This window comes from Melospiza georgiana, chromosome 2 (assembly GCF_028018845.1).
Source record: "Melospiza georgiana isolate bMelGeo1 chromosome 2, bMelGeo1.pri, whole genome shotgun sequence".
Classification (NCBI taxonomy): domain Eukaryota; kingdom Metazoa; phylum Chordata; class Aves; order Passeriformes; family Passerellidae; genus Melospiza; species Melospiza georgiana.
Window position 1 is genome coordinate 31,197,365 of NC_080431.1, and position 15,629 is coordinate 31,212,993.

General features: G+C 49.5%; 1 long non-coding RNA gene across 1 annotated transcript in view; it reads left to right on the forward strand.

Moving 5' to 3' along the window:
- The first annotated feature begins 323 nt into the window (after positions 1–323).
- Positions 324–15,629, forward strand: part of LOC131096742 (uncharacterized) — a 71,249-nt gene continuing 55,943 nt past the window's right edge. Inside the window, exon 1 of the long non-coding RNA XR_009116005.1 lies at positions 324–410. This is a non-coding gene — a long non-coding RNA (uncharacterized LOC131096742). The remainder of the gene's footprint in view (positions 411–15,629) is intronic.

Consider the following 15,629-nt stretch of genomic DNA (forward strand, 5'->3'; position numbering starts at 1 on the left):
TTCTTTTTTTTTTTTTTTTTTTTTTTTTTTTTTTTTTTTTTCAATCTCTATGTTCCCCCTCTCCTCCTCCTCTTCCTTTCACTCGGCAAGCCCGTCTAAAGGGCTCCAAATGGCCTTTCAAACAAGAAAACCCTTCAAGGAAAAATGGGCACACATCCCCTTCCAGGCACCTTGCCAAAATCTCCCAAGCACCCTACCTGGCATCCTAGCTTAAGTTTCTTCAAGAAGTATGTGTGTGTCTGAGTATGCGAGGCGGGTGGGGGGGTTCGGGGCCGAGGGGGGGTGGAATTACAGCCGTCCTGTAGTGGTAGACACAAGTTCAGAGCTCCACTTCTCCCCTCTCTAATTAGGCTGGGGAGAGCCGCGGAGGCGCCGGGCTGAGGTGCGAGCGAGGCGGCCGGGCCGAGCCAGTGAGTACCGAACGCAGCCCGGCGGGACCGGGACGGGCGCCCGGGGAGCCGCGCCGGGGGCGCCGCGCTCGGGGGGAGCAGCGAGCAGCGCCTCCCGGAGAGACGTGTGGGAGGGGAGGATGAGGATGAGGGTGGGAATAGCGGGCCGGGGGTGTGCCGGTGGGACTCGCTTCCCCGAACTTGCGGTGCGGGCCGCTAGGCGAAACTGGGGAGGCCAGTGCCGGTGCTGCAAAAGTCAGCCCGACCCAGCTGTGACTTCACCTATTAGCCCCGATGTCTTTCCGAGGAGATTGGCGGAGTTAAACATCCCACAATGGGCGCTCTGGGGCGTCTCCAGCCTGACCTCTACCCGGTTTTAATAGTTTCATAGGAACTTCATTAAATCAATTACTTAGTGAGCACATCATCATTTATTTGTAATTAGCACTGAAGAGCTTGATTTTTGCAGCAGCCCGCAGCCCGGTTCCCAGCGGGGTTGGCCATGTACTACAAGCACTTTTGTTTGCTGTGTGTGTTGACTCGTGGTATTATTCGGCCGCCACAATAAAAGTGTAATCTTCACGTCTTAATCTAGCGTTCAGGGAGGAAAGGAAAACAAACACGGCCCGGACGAGGCACCGGTTCCCGTGTCCGTGCGCCTCCTGCCCGGCCGGGCGCGGTGCGGCTCCCGGGCCGGGCGGCGGGAGGAGGGCGGAGGGACCGGAGGGTGGGACGGACGCCGGGGCCGAAGGGGGGGAAAGGGAGGAAATGGGTCATCCGCAGCCAGGACAAAAGACAGCGGCTCGGTGCCTTGAAAGGCACGGAAAAGGGGTGCGAACCGGCTGCCCGCGGCCCTGGGTGTGCGTGCGGGGGGGAAACCAGCGGGGCTCAGAGCGGGGAGCACAGCAAGAAGGCTTTCGTCTGGGGGGCTTCGGGGCAGGAAAGGGAGCGGGTAGGGGCAGGGAAAGCCGCATCGGACGTGGGGTGGAGGTGACTGTGTTAGGGGCGGGAGGAGAAGAGCAAAAAGTCCCCGACGTAACCATCCAGGCCTCCTCCGCTTCTCCCCGCAGCCAGCGCCTTGCCATCGCGGCTCCCCACGGGGAGGCGGCTCCACGCGTGGGCCGCGCCACGGCTGCCCCCAGGCGACAGCCCCAGCCCCTCTCTCCCGCCGCAGGAGCTGCCGCGGCCGCGTCTCTGAGCATCCCGGCTCGGGCCCTGTGCGGGGCCGGGATCCCGGGCCGGCCCGGGGGGAGGAAGGCTTTGCATCCCCCTCCCTCGTCGGGCTGTGCTGGCTCCCAGACAGAAGCTCTCCAGCGGGCAGGCAGAGGTTTGGGCAGTGGGGGCTGTTTTGGGGTGTCTGCCTGCCGCCCCTTCACTTCCCCACTCCCCGTCAGCCCGAGGGAGGGAGGGGAGCTGATGTCCCGTTGGAGGCTGCAGCACACCCGCAAGCCCAGGGGCTTCTGCACCCCACGCGTGCCAGTCGCGGGTCGGCACCGAGGCAGAGACCCGAGGGAAAAGAACAAGGGGTGGGTCGGGCTGAGTGTGCCCTGTACGGGAGCAGTACCGCGCTCGGATCTGACCACAGCCCCACTCGGGCGCTGCCCACGTTTCGGCAGATCACCTGCGCAGGGGCTCTCTCGCCCTGCTGCCTGCTCCTTCCCCACGGAAACCGTCGAGGTGAACGGGACGAGCGGCCCCGCCGGTACTTGCCTGGGCGGCTCCTACCGGCTTGTGAGGGGATGGATAGTGATTTCCATCTCGTCTTAATTTCCATCCTCGACGCGGCGAGAGCCCGGGTCCGGGGCAAGACAAGTGCAGGGGAGGGTGCAGATGTCACCCCCGATGGAGCCGCCCCTCGCCGTGCCGTCGGTCACCTCGTCTATCGTGGTGGGTCTCCATGGCCCCGGGCCGGGACGAGGGGAGCGAGCCCCGAAGCCCCCCAGCCCCGGAGCCCCCCAGCTGCAGGGCCCAGGTGGGGCTGGCGGGGCTGGCAGGGCACAGGTCCCCGCACGGGCAGGGCTGCCGTGGCGGCACACGGGTGATAAAACACGCCGTGGGGAGGGGGGGGCGAGCCCTCTCTCCCCTCCTCCCCGAAAACACCGCTCGTCATTAGTGCAAGGGCCAAGTTCCCAAATTCAAGCAAACAGCAGGGGAAAAAACTCTGAATATCATCTGGGAGTCAGAGAGCAGAGAGGCGCTTTATTTGCGCGGAGAAGCCGGGACGCGACGTGATTTTAATAGCTACATATTTTTAATATTAAATCGTTTTAACATGTAACATAACCAATCTCTTCTGTCCGAAAACGACCGTCCTAGAAGCCGAGCGGGGCACGTTTGCGGCCGGGGTTGGGATAAAGGGGAGATCCCCGCGATGGCGCGGCGGCCGAGAGCGGTCCCAGCGCGGCGAGCTCTCTTCTTGCCGGGCAGAGACCGAGCCCGGCACAGAGCCGAATCCATAAACGTTGAAAAGAAAAAAAGTTTCTCCTGTGGGGGGAAAACCAGTACCATCCTCTCTCCTTCCTCCCCCCGTATCTACAAATGCCGCAATTTACTCCACGGGGGGTGCTCAGGCGGATTCGCGGGAACCGGCCCGTGTTGGAGGGTGCCATTTTTAGGGCATGGGCCTGGAAATGGAGGGATAACCCCAGGCTTTGCAGAGCAAGAGAGCTGCAGGTGGGGAAGGTAGCGCTGGCTGCAGCCGGACGAGTCAGGGCGTCAGCCGTGGGTGAGGAGAGTGGCTGGTGGGAGGAGGGCGGAGGAAGGCAGGACCGCAGGCCATCCCCACTCCCCGTCCAGCCCCCGAGTGTGCCGGGCAGCCGTGGGTGGGCGAGTTGCTCGTGGGAGGAGGAAGGCAGGACCGCAGGCCATCCCCGCTCCCCGTCCGGCCCCTCAGGGTGCCGGGCAGCCGCCGCGGGGCTGCTCCCGCCGTGCGCGGCTCCAAGGAGCGGGGGCGGCCTGCGGCAGAGACACCTGCCCTGACCAGGAGCGGGTCCTGCCCTTGCCCCTGAGTTTTATGGAGGTGGGAGCACGTTCCCAGCCCGGACGTGTTCCACAGGCTAAAGCCCGTTCGGGTGGGCGGCGGTGCTGCCGCTGTGCCGTCCCGAGGCCCCACGGCGGGGCATGTCCCGGGTGGAGCCTCGGGAGTCACGGGCAGTGTCCGTGTGGGGCAGCTCAGCCCTCCCCGGCCTCTGGCTCTGGTCCCTTCTGCCCCACGACCTCTCCTGCCTGGCCACGAGTGTTCCTGCTCGTGCCTGCCCATCCCACTTGTGTCCTGCCCGTGCCACCCTCCCTGCCAGAATGCTTGGCCTGTGCCTGCCTGCCCAACCCGCATTCCCTGCACCAGCAACCCTCAGCCTCTGCCCCTGGTGCTGCTCATCACTGGCAGGAGCTCATGGACATTTGTTGGGGCTGTACCCTCTCGCAGGGTACGTCCCTTTCATCTGCACTAAGAGGGAGGGAAGCCGTGTCCTGTGGGAAATGGGTGAGGAGAGAAGGGTCAACAGGGCAAATCCAGTCGGCTCTGCCCTGTCCCAAACCTGGAAGCAGCTTCCCAAACATCTGCCATCACCAACCTGGATGGCAGATTGTGTTTGGAAGTTGGGGCCGTGCTACCAAATATTTTACAGCAGCTGTTTAATGTTGTCCTACCCAGTTATTAAAGACAAATGGGAGTAAATTAAAATGGCAAAGTAAAGTGAAGTAAAAACTCTTCTTTCATTCTACTAAAAGACAACATCTAATTAAGGAATATTTGAATTCCACAAAAACGCAGACTCTCCACAGTGACATAAGACTTTGCTTTTCAAACTGTAGCCTAATACAAACCAGGCCAGCTCATACCAAGCTGAGGCACAGGGGCCGTGATCCCACGGGCCAAGGGCCAGGGCAGGCCAAAGACAGGGGCCTGCTGCTTTGATTCTACCCCAGAATACTTTGATTCTACCTCAGATACCCTCATTGTGGGAGGCCTCCTTTGACTTTTGTTCTCATTTCTCACAGGACAGGGAAGCAAGCTTGGCCCAGAGCAGAATTTTAGGTTCCAAGGTTGCTGGTGGTGAGCCAGGGCAGCACCAGGCGCTGGCTTCGGCAGCTGTGCCCCAGTGCCCAAGTGTGCCTAACTGCTGGGGACAGCCCTTGGATTCTTTCCCCCCTTTTTTCTGTGTTCTCTAGCACAGAAAAAAACCCCCAAAACCCTCCCTTGAAACTGTTCATCATGCAATACCTGGAAACCTTGAATTACCTTATGCCATCACCCAACCCAGGGCAGTCTGCCCAGGATTTTATCAACATTTACTTCATCAGTACTTAGATTTCTGTTCTCTAGTTGGCAATGTTCATATGCCAGATGCACTTGCCATTTAGTGCATCCTGCCAGGGCTAGAGAAATGTAACCCAAGAATGAGATTAACCTGGGAGCATACCTGTGGGGTTTGATGCTTGCTGCTGGCACCTGGGATCTTTTCAGGGGTGTGAACCTGCCAGGCAGTCCTTGGAGAGGGAACTTTGAGCTGGGTGCATGCAATTCTGCACCAGGTGGCTCTTAAATAAAAAGCAGAGAAAATGGGAAGAACTTAAGCCCAAATACAAAAATGAACTGTGGGCATTGAGCTCTTCCAGTGGAGTAGAGAAGAAGGGAGGTCAATAGTCCTGGCTGTCCGAGATGGCAATGAGCTGGCAAGATAAGGATTTAGCAACATTTTTTAGCCATGTAAATGGAACTACATTCAGTGTTTTGTAAGGTACCATAAAGCATAAGTCCTTCTGTCTCTTGGCTGCTCCAGTTCTGCTTTGTGTTTTACCCAAAAAGAGACAATGTCTGCAATTGCAGCTAAAACCCCTCTAGACACACATAACACATGCATGTACCTACACCTGCCCCTTCACACAGGCACCAGTCTCACCCAAATACCCTCAGATCATGTTTATTAGAAGAATAAATTCCACAGGGATTTTCCCAGAATATAAGGGAAACAGAAACAACCTTGAAAGGAAGATGATGCTGCTGGCATCCACTTGCCTTCTCCCCTGAACTCTCCAAGAACACTACCAACACCTTTCCACCGCACAGAGCAAGGGGCACAGAGTGACAGCAAGGTCCCCTTTAATGGCAGATGTGCCCTTATTTAATGTTTTGTAGTGTTTTCTTTATTTTTATTACTTTGCCACTTACAAAGCAGTCCCATCTTTACTAGGGATTATGGCATTGCTCCCTCCCTTTCTCAGCTGCCTATTTGTTGAAGATCTAAGAATTTTACAAAACCCATTTATTGTATCTAAAGCAAATTAAAAATGTCAAGGTGGAGGATTTTATTTAAAAAAATTTATTTTGACTGCCAGAAAACATGAGGCCAAGATGTCATCAAGTCCATCTTACCTGCTGCCCTACCAGAAGCATCACTTGCAGCTTCCCCTCTCCCCAGAGAACCTGGGGGTCTGGTGAGCCAGCAGGGACAGGGATGGGGAGGAACACGTATCCCATCCTCTGGCTGGGCAGCTGGGCAGCCCAGATATGGGACTGGGAAGGGCAATGCTGAAATGAGTGTGCAGACAGCCCAAGTTGGTCCCCAGGAGAGAGGGCCCTGCACATCTGTCTGCTGCCTCTGCCTGCTGCTTTGAGGAGGGCATCCTTCAGCTCCTGGGGGAAGGACCCCACCTCTACCCTTGCTGGGGCAGTGCCCATGCTCTGACACGGCAGGACACCTTCCAGCTCAGGATTCCCCATGGCAACACTGGGCTTGTGACTCACAGAGGGCAGCAGCACCATTTGCTGTGCTAGCACAGGCCCTGGAGCTCCCCAGTGACAATAGGGAGCAGTGTGACAATACAAGAGCTGCTGGTGACATGGGTGTGCGGGCCTGTCTGTGGCTGCCAGCTCTGGGAAGGAGTGTGGCTCAGTGCTGGCAGAAGGTGCTTGATTGATGCCTGGGTATTGTGGGGCTACAGTGGATGTGTCGTGCCAGCTTCTGTGTACCCAGTCCAGAAACCCAGGGATTATATCAAAATGGCAGCTTACAACCATGCCTAAATAATAAAGGTGCTTTCTTACAAGTGCAGTGAACCCAGCCATTTCCTAGTGCCAGCACTACATTTGCTTTCCACATTTGCATCTGTGGCTTGTCTGAGCGCCGCATGTTGGGGAATTTAAAAACAATCATTCGTATTTTTATCCTTGTTTCTGAATGAACTAGGCTCCTGCAGAAAAATAGCAGGGGTGAATATATTTCTGTTCAGGGATATAGCATTCTAGTCAAGGAATTTGGAGAGTAAAAGCATAAATGTGCAGAACCGTGAAGAGATAATACGTGGGGAAATGATTTTTGAAATGTAGAGGTAAAACAAGGTTTACACTTTTCCAGAAGAAATTTGGAGGCTGTGTGGCAATAAGAATTGGCATGTCAAGTGTGAATCTTGGATGTGCACCTATAGATGCTATAGAGATCCCTCACCAGCCATTTAGACAAATGATTAAGGCTGCAAGATGTTGGTGTGCACACATTAAGGTGTGACACATGCTCACACACAAACACAGACATACACGTATGGGCACATACATATCTTTACAATCAGCACTGCCTGATTATTTTTTCATTTTCAGAAGGTTCAGAGAGATATTTCTGATTTTCAGAAATGCTGAAGCACTCTGATAATTTATGCTTACCTATGGGGTCTCAACCATTGGGGTGGTACCTGGTTTGTTTCTTGTTGATGTTGATGTCAATAATTTATTTCAATGACCAGAGGGGACGTGCTATGCATTAATGATTACTTACTTGCTCTATACATATTCAGATTTTGACTCCTGAGACTGTGCACATTTAGTTTGCCAAGAGATGCTGCTGCCTCTCCAGCAGGTATTATTAACTGAGGCAGCATTAAAGCAGCAAGAGGGGCACTGGGAAAATATCACTGATAGCTGAGAAGGGCCAGGAACAGATCATAAACTAAACTTCACTAAAGCTGAAATACACTCAGAACATTATCTTTCAATGAAAGATTATTTAAAACTCAAGTCATTGAGTGCAGAGATCATAATGGGATCAATTACATTTCAGAGCCAAAATTATGTTGCCAGGTTATAAACTCACATTTCTGTCATGGTCCAGTTGCTGCTAGCTAAGCATCTCTTCAGCCACCAGCACTGCATTTTTAAAGGACAGTTTGGGAGATACATGGCTTGGGAGGAGCCAGGGGTGCCAGGGAATCGGTGTAGTTCAAGACTGAATCTTTCCTTCTGTAGCACGGGAGGGAGCGCTGGGCCCAGGGCGCCATCAGCTCAGGGGAGGGGAGGGAAGCACAGACAGAATTGCTAACTACATCTCCCTCCACGACAAACTTGTTTCCCTTGTAAGAGGTGAGATACTTCTTCAAAGCACAAAGGAGAGGGGATAAATGGCAGGTGGGGCTCTGTTTGAGCATGCACAGATTTTCTCCCCCTTCCCTGAGGTCTATTTTTTGTGGTTGTGGCTGCCTTTGAAAGGCAGTAATGAGGTAGGAAATCTTCACATTCTTTTTGGCATTGAAGGGTTTCAGACAGGATTGATGCTGGATGGCTGGGAAGAGGAAGTCCAAAGCAGGAGAAGTATTTTGGAGTAGTGTAGTTTTTTTTAGTGGCATACATGCAAATAATTTGATATTTGTGACTACATGGACAGCCAGAATAGCAGGATCATTTACAAGTTTTCCTAAATGGTGGTTCTTGTTGCTGATTATCATTATGCAGACTTGGTTATTCTTGCTTCTGAAAGCCTATCTTCTTTAGGATCTCTCTGGGATGATGTAAAGTTTTAATTGACAATATGGATTTCTAACTCGGCTAATACTAACATTGCCCTTAAGACAAATCAACACAGCACTGGCACGAAGAAAGAATTCCCTCAGTGGAAGCTGGAAGATGTTTCTTTTTTCTCTTGTGTGCGAGAAATAAAAATCTTCCCCTAGATCTGCTCCAGGAGATGTGGTCTGTGCACAGGGCTGGGAGCTGGGACACACAGCCACTAATCCCAGCTCTGAGAGACCTCCTTGGTGGCAAATCACCCCAGCCTCCCTTTCAACACCTGTAAAAGGGAAATAATGAGCAGGACACCCTCCCTTCCGCAGGGCTGGGTGCCGTGTGCGTGCCTGTGTGCAGCCCCGCTCCACACACTGGCATTTTGCTGCCATTTGGTTGGCAGAAATACCCCAAAACAGCACAGTGCTCCAGACTTCACGGGCAGCCATGTAGCAGTCATCCTTTGTTTTCTTTAAACGATTTCAACAAAAATAATGTCTCTTTTTTTCTGGAGCTGCAGGCAAACCATTTGGCCTCCTGGCACACAGCTTTCCTGAGCCTCTGAGCCCACTGCCGTTTACTGGAGAGGCTCATGTTGCATTTTCTGCCCCTTTCTTTCAAAATGTTCCTTTTGAGGAGAGGAAGGCATGCTCTTATTCTCTTTTATTTCATTTTTTGAGTCCCAGAGCTGGCAGAAAGAGCTACCTTAGAAAAGTGTGGCTGGTGCAGAGCAACGGCTGTGGTGGGGATGCTTCCTGGCTGCATGGGCTGTGTGCCTGTGATTAAGATCACTGTCAGAAAGAAAGCAGCACTTTTAGAGGGTTTTTCATAAAGCACCCAGCAGAACCCAGCATGGAGTAACAAGAGATCTGGTAAATGCCAAAATGGCATTCAGAGCTAATTTTTTTGTCCTTGGAGGGTTTTTTTAAAAAACTCTTCTATATTGACAAACTGTCAAGGAGAGATAGTTCTGATTTTCAGGCTGAAACAAAACACAATAACTCTCACTATGTCCTTAATAAAGGCAGGCAGGTGAAAAAAGAAAGGAGGAAAGAAATGCTTGCTTGGCTCTTGCCCCCACATATTTGTCAGTGTGCCTGTGACCTGGGCAAGCTGCTGCCTCTGTGGCTCAGCCGCCACCGTGGTGGCCACAGTGCCACAGGGAAACTGGCCAAGGCCACCAGCCACCAGCCCCGGACACGCAGTACAACCCTCACCACTCTAAACTCCATCTCTGCTGCAAAAACCCCAGGAACACCGAGCAAAGCCTCACCAATTGCAACAAAACCCACTCCCCCCATTGCACCAATAAAGTAATTTCCCCCCCTTTTCTTCCCTGAGAAAGCCGTGTGTGAAGTTGTGGCAGAGAGGACCCAGGGCACACCAGGGACTGGAATTTAAGAGAGCTGAATCCTACATCCACCTCCTGCCCTGTTACTCCGTCCTGGAGATAATTGTGCTGTGTCTGTCCCTCTTTCAGCTGTCCTTTCTTTTAGGTCAGGCTTGTTCTTGTTATTTGTACCACACATAGAACCAAGGGGGCTCCCAATTCACTGTGGTAGTGGTAGTAGTAGTAAAAATTGTAATTATAATTATATTAAGAGACTGAGCTGTAGCCAAAACAAAATCCCTTTTCACACATTCCTATTGAGATGTGATCCATAAAACTGCATTTTTATGTCAACACATTGGCAATGCTATAACCTGGAGGCTAGAATAGGCAAAGGCATAGCTATATGCATATTTATTTTATATCAGCCCATTTTTATACCAGTGTGTGTGTGATTACATTGCACATAAGAATTTTGTCTCCTGTGTTCACAGAGATATGCATACATAGAAGTGGTCCATTTACACAGGTAATGTTAGATGACTAGTTTGTTATTCTGGGTGGTGCACAGGTGTTCTAACCATTTTTGATCAGATGCAAGCTGGTCTAACTCTTTTAGGGCACCAGAAAGGATCACCAGGCTTATAACTTCACAGAGGCAAGGAATTGGCCCTTGCCACTTGTAGCTTCAAACAAAACCCAACAACCCAAACCCCAAACTAATTGCAGGAGTTGCCACCACTTCTCTCCTTTAATGTGGCATCTCCCATAGCAGCAGATTGTCTCTCTGGCTCATCCAGCCCTGGAGTCAGGTGGTTGTCTAGAAGTGACTTTTCCCCCTCTGGTATTTTGGCTCTTGGTCTCTAGGTTGGAGGCTGCAATTTTCAGCACCTGCTAATATTTTTTTTTAACAGATGATAGAAAGGAAAATTTCCAAATGCAGCAGATACAATCTGCTGTTGCCTGGGTCAAGCATGGACCACAGGGTTCATTTGCCCTGGAGATGGGGGGCTAATGATGTCCATAGTTCTGGCAATTGTGTTGTGTTCCTCTAGGGTGGTGGTTGGCATAGCGCCTTTCTGTGAATTCTGTGAATTCTTTGCTGCAGAGGAGAAGCACACTGTGTTCATGAGCTCTCCTCTTCCTGCTGTAGCACTGACTGGCCCCTCCAGTACCAGGAGAATCCACACTGCCAAAACCTGTAATTTGCATTATTTCAAACACACTTTCATTTAACATCCAAAGGAAACATTGAACTAATTCAATATATGCAGGTTCAAATTGCAGCACTGCCACAGTAAGCATTCAGATGCTCTGTTCCTTGCAGAGATCATGGCTAAAACAAGTCTTGACATAAAACCCTGCTTTAATATTTCTGGCAGCTCTCTGTCCCACGACTTCCAGGACCCTTTGCTAAGCAAGTCCCTTGCCCCCTTCCCTCTGTTTTTCTTGTGACAGTGTGTGTATTTTAATCCAATGTAACTATTTGTTCTCATAGCCTTCCCTGGCCAGCAGGAAGTAATGGGACCTCTGAATGGCTCTTGAGATGCAAGGGAAATAAATAAAAGACAAGGAAATTGAAAGAATAACAAAGAACAGACCATCCAGAACAGGTTTCCATTAGGCTCAGGAGGCAAATGACAACAGGCATGGGAGGCCGTAGATGAGACAAAATGTCTCAAAAGGTTTTTGCCACTCTCTGATGACACTGACTAGAAATAAATATGCTTTTTGTCTTTCTTCTGAGTCTTAAGTTGATTCAAGGTGTAAATAATGAGAAATGTAGAAGGTTGTATGCTTGCAGAGTGCATGTTATAGCTGGGACTTCCTCCACTGCCTTTTCCAATATATGTGTATATAACAACATGTACACATTCATAACGCCAGCAACATCTCTGTGCTGGTAACAGGGATGGGAGAGCTGCATTGCCTTCCTCCAAAAAGTATCTGTTCCTCCTTGTCCCAGCCCACAGGTGATGGGTACACATGCTTTTCCCCATCTAACAGAATTTCAGAGGTCACTGTTAAGATCTCTTTCACAAACTCATTTCTTTCAAACATGCCCATCATAGAGTCAGAGTTTGAAGATGAAATCAGAGAGTCCAGGTGAATGCTATTCTCCTCCTTCCCTGCTTTTTAATTTTTTTTTTTAGTGCTTGCAACACTCTTTTTCAGGTTTGGAAATTAAAGTTATTTTCCTGCCAATGTTTTCTGATTCCATGTGGCAAACATTTTTCTTTACAGTGGACCAGAAGCCAACATGGCTGCCTCGAGCATGCATTGGTTTTGTGTATCCTGTCAACTCTTTCCCAGACAAAGTGAACAGTCCTGGGATCTGTTCTGCCTCCCCCCAGCCCTCTGGTGTGAGAATCCTCAGTTTTAGCACATGCATAAAACTGAGGCAAAGTACTGGCTACTTGTAAATACAATTTTGAGGACATTGCTTATTTTGTCGGAACTATGAACGTTTTTCCAACTTTCCCCCCTACCTTTTCCAAGCTTGGCTATACCAAAAAATGTGACCTAACACCCAAAGCACAGACTGCCACAGGACTGGGTCTGACGGACTACTCATCTGAGTTCCTCAGGTCCCAGATAAATAGATGGTTTGTCCTAATTGCTGTTTATGTGAACTTTTTGTGAGGGCTCTGGCCCTTACAAAGCACAGATCAGTGTTGGTGCGGGGTCTGAGGCAGTGCAATGAGCTGGGGTATCTAGCTGTCCTTTACAGATGGAGGAGGTGAGTGGGCTGTGGAAGTGCACTGGAAGTGTCTGTGCTTTTCATCCTTTTCATTGGGAGCCCAGGACACACCCTTGGACACAGGATTCCTGGCTTGCTGGCCATTATTCATCCTGAACTACAGTGGTTGTGCTTAAGTAACAAAAGCATGAAGCATAAGGGAAAAGAGCTTCAAGACAAGGCAGGAGTTTTTTGTCAGAGCATCTTAAGTATTTCTGTTCATTGTTCTTGCTGCATTTGTATTCTTTACTGCAAGCACATTTATAAAATCAATCAACAACTATAGTAGTTGTATGTGTTTGTTAATAAATAGGGCTATGCACCACTTCTGGATAAAATCCATGGTTGTGCATGAGTATTACCCTGAAACGTGTGTGTTCTTCTGCCATGGAGAGGTCCCAGTCCATGAGAACTTGGGTAATGAACTGAAGATTAATTCATGTTTCCTGTCACATGTCTGGTTGTGTCTATTAAGGGGCTTAATTATGGAGTCAGTAGCTCTAGGTCCCAAGGAAGTATGTTAGGCTGGTTCTCTCTCCTTTTAACTTTGTTTTCATATTTTGCATTCTGGACAGCAACAATTACAATATTGTCCATGCACTGATCCTTTTTCACACAGTATGAACATTTCAGCCTCTGCTGAAGAGTTTTAACTGTTTGCTGAGTAAGAGCAGATGTAAAATGAAAAGATTTCAGCTCATACCACAGACTAAGTGCCAGGTTTCAAAACCTGTATTTTGGGGTATGTTTTAAGTTTTGCTTTAGTTTTCATGGTATCATTGTTTACTGTGTTGTCAACAGATTTACTTCTGCTCTCCCTCTGCCCTTATGATACATGTACTGATGAGTGTTTAACTCTTGCCAGAGTGTGCCTCCCATATTGTGAATAAATTGCAGCTTGAAGTTGCCACATTTTGCTCCCATTGAGGAATCACTGTTTTATTCATTATGGTGTTGCTATGGTTCTGCCACGATGGACTTTGAGTGTGATTCTGTTGCTCTCAGCAAGTACATGAAAAAAATATGGTGCCTTGTCCTCTGATCTGCCACCTATAAATCAAAGAAAATGATTTGACATATAACTAGTCAGATAATTGCCAAAGACATACGCCAGTTGGGACAAGCCCAAAATAATTTTGGGAAATAGCTGACAAACCCATGGGCAAGCAGGGCAGAATGTGCCCCTGCAATTCCATTCAAACAAATCCAGAAATGCGTCCAGAATGAGTGTTGCTTCACATCTGCCCTCTTCTTTTGGGGCTACTATTTATTTCTGTCACTGGATTAGACACCATAACAGAGCAGTGGTCCTGAGCATTGCAAAGATGTGTTCCATGGCCAGCTGGAATCTTGGATCTGAGGCACTGAAGGTTTCCATGTTCCAGCAGAGCAGGTACAGAGGGGAGTTTGGAGAGAGCAGCATGAAGACGAATGCTGGTACTGGTGCCGATTATCTGAGGGCTTTTGTTTTCACAACAAATTTCAGGGAAAGGATGAGGCAAAATAGGGAGTGAAAGAAAGGGCAAAGGCCAGGCTGCCAGGAGGTCTCTCCTGGATCTCTAGCAAAGAGTGTAGGCCATGCACCTTGGCAGCTAGCTGGAGTCAAGGAGCTCGGACAAGTCCGCCAAGGGGCAAGGCACAGAAATGAATGCAAGCCATCCAACACTGACCTTGAGCTCTGATAGAAGCCAGGTCATTTCTGCAGTCCTTACCCAAACCAGGCTCTCCTTGGACCAGCAAGGCTTTGGTTTCTGTATGGACTGCAGATTCTGGGCTCTGACATACCCTGTGGTGGCAGATTTCTGCAAAATCTGATGGTGCAAGGCCATTGCTCGGGGCTTCACCAGGAGAGAGTGAGCACAGGGGGAAGGGATGTTTCCAAATGAGAAATTTTTTTTTTAATGAGTGATATGTTGGCTTCAGGCAAATGGCAGAAGGTTTTACTGAAAAGGCTTCTTTATGGGATTGTGGTTTAGCTTGGGGTAGCTTAGAGAAGTCTGTAAACCCCAGGAGCTCAAGGAGTTTGACAGGTTTGACAGGCCTTCCTGCTACTTATGAACAGGAGGCTGGGGCAAGTGTTCTTGAAATCACCTCCCTGTTTTTCATCAAAGCATGCTGGCAAGCCAGAGGAAGAGAAAAACTGTTTTCCTCACCCATTTTATTTTCTTGTATAAAGACAATCTTAGAAATATTTTTTTCCACATCTTTAACACTTTGCTTTTTTTGGCTCCTCTCAATACAAAATTCCTGTCCACATTTCTAGGCTTTGGATTAGACCCTTCAATGGAGCCTTAAGTGCCTTAAAATCATTACAGCAAGAATCATTAGTGACACACCAGAAACTGGTATACATCACCTCTAAAGAACGTGCCAGCTCTAAAGAGCCACTCTCTCACCTGGACCCCATTACCACTGTTCAGCCTTTTTGTGTTCATCTAACTCTACCACACTCCACACTCTGCCTTGTCCCAAAGTAAGAAAATAATGGAAATTATGAAAATTATAAAAAATTATGAATGAAAGCCATTGAAATAATGAAAATGAAAATTACTGTAGAGCTGTATGTGTGTCATGTGCAATGATAGTGAGGGCTGCAGGTCCTGGTGATGACAGGGAGAAGAGCCCTCTTTACCCTCCCTGGGTCAGCCTAGGCCTTCACACCACCCCTGATCTCAGTAAAGGGAGTGAGTGCTTCCAATTAACATCACATATTTGCCAAGTTTGCAAAGCAAAGGGCTTGGGTTTCTGCTGTAACAGCAGCGGCTGCTGCTGCAATAGTTAAGCCGTCACTGGTCAGAGAGCTGTTGCAGTGTTTGAGCTGGGGGTCACTGCCCTGGAAAGGCGAAGCCTGGAAAGAATCAGTAATTCATGAAAAATGTACACATAAGAAGGAATTTCCTATTTCTTTGAATGATAGTAATTTAATTTAAGAAGAAATCCAGTGACAACTTCCTAGGAAATAAATGCCTTTTTGTAAATCTCTGTGGTGAAAATGTACTTAGCTGAAAATCAAGAGAATTCCTCTTACTCTAGTTTCTAAACATGCCACAGTTCCTAACCCAGCCCTAAGCTTGGGAAAATGAAATGAGCTCTGATAACATGAACAGAATGCTTAGGGCAGAACAAACCCAAGAGATTAAGTTAAATTTGCCAGCTGAAGAAAGCTTCTAAGCTTTATCAAATATACAAGCTGGAGAAAACTCTGAAGGTGGCATGTGAGCCTGCTAATATCTTCCACGAAATCTTCCAGCCACAAGGAGCTCCTCAGACCTGGAAAGTTTCCTACCTCCTGAGGAGAAGGAGCAGCTTAGCTCCAGAGGCCAGCCTGTAATTCCATAGCCTTATCCCTGGCAGCACCTGACCAGCCCACCTTATCCAGCTGGCCCAGCTGGGAGGCTCATG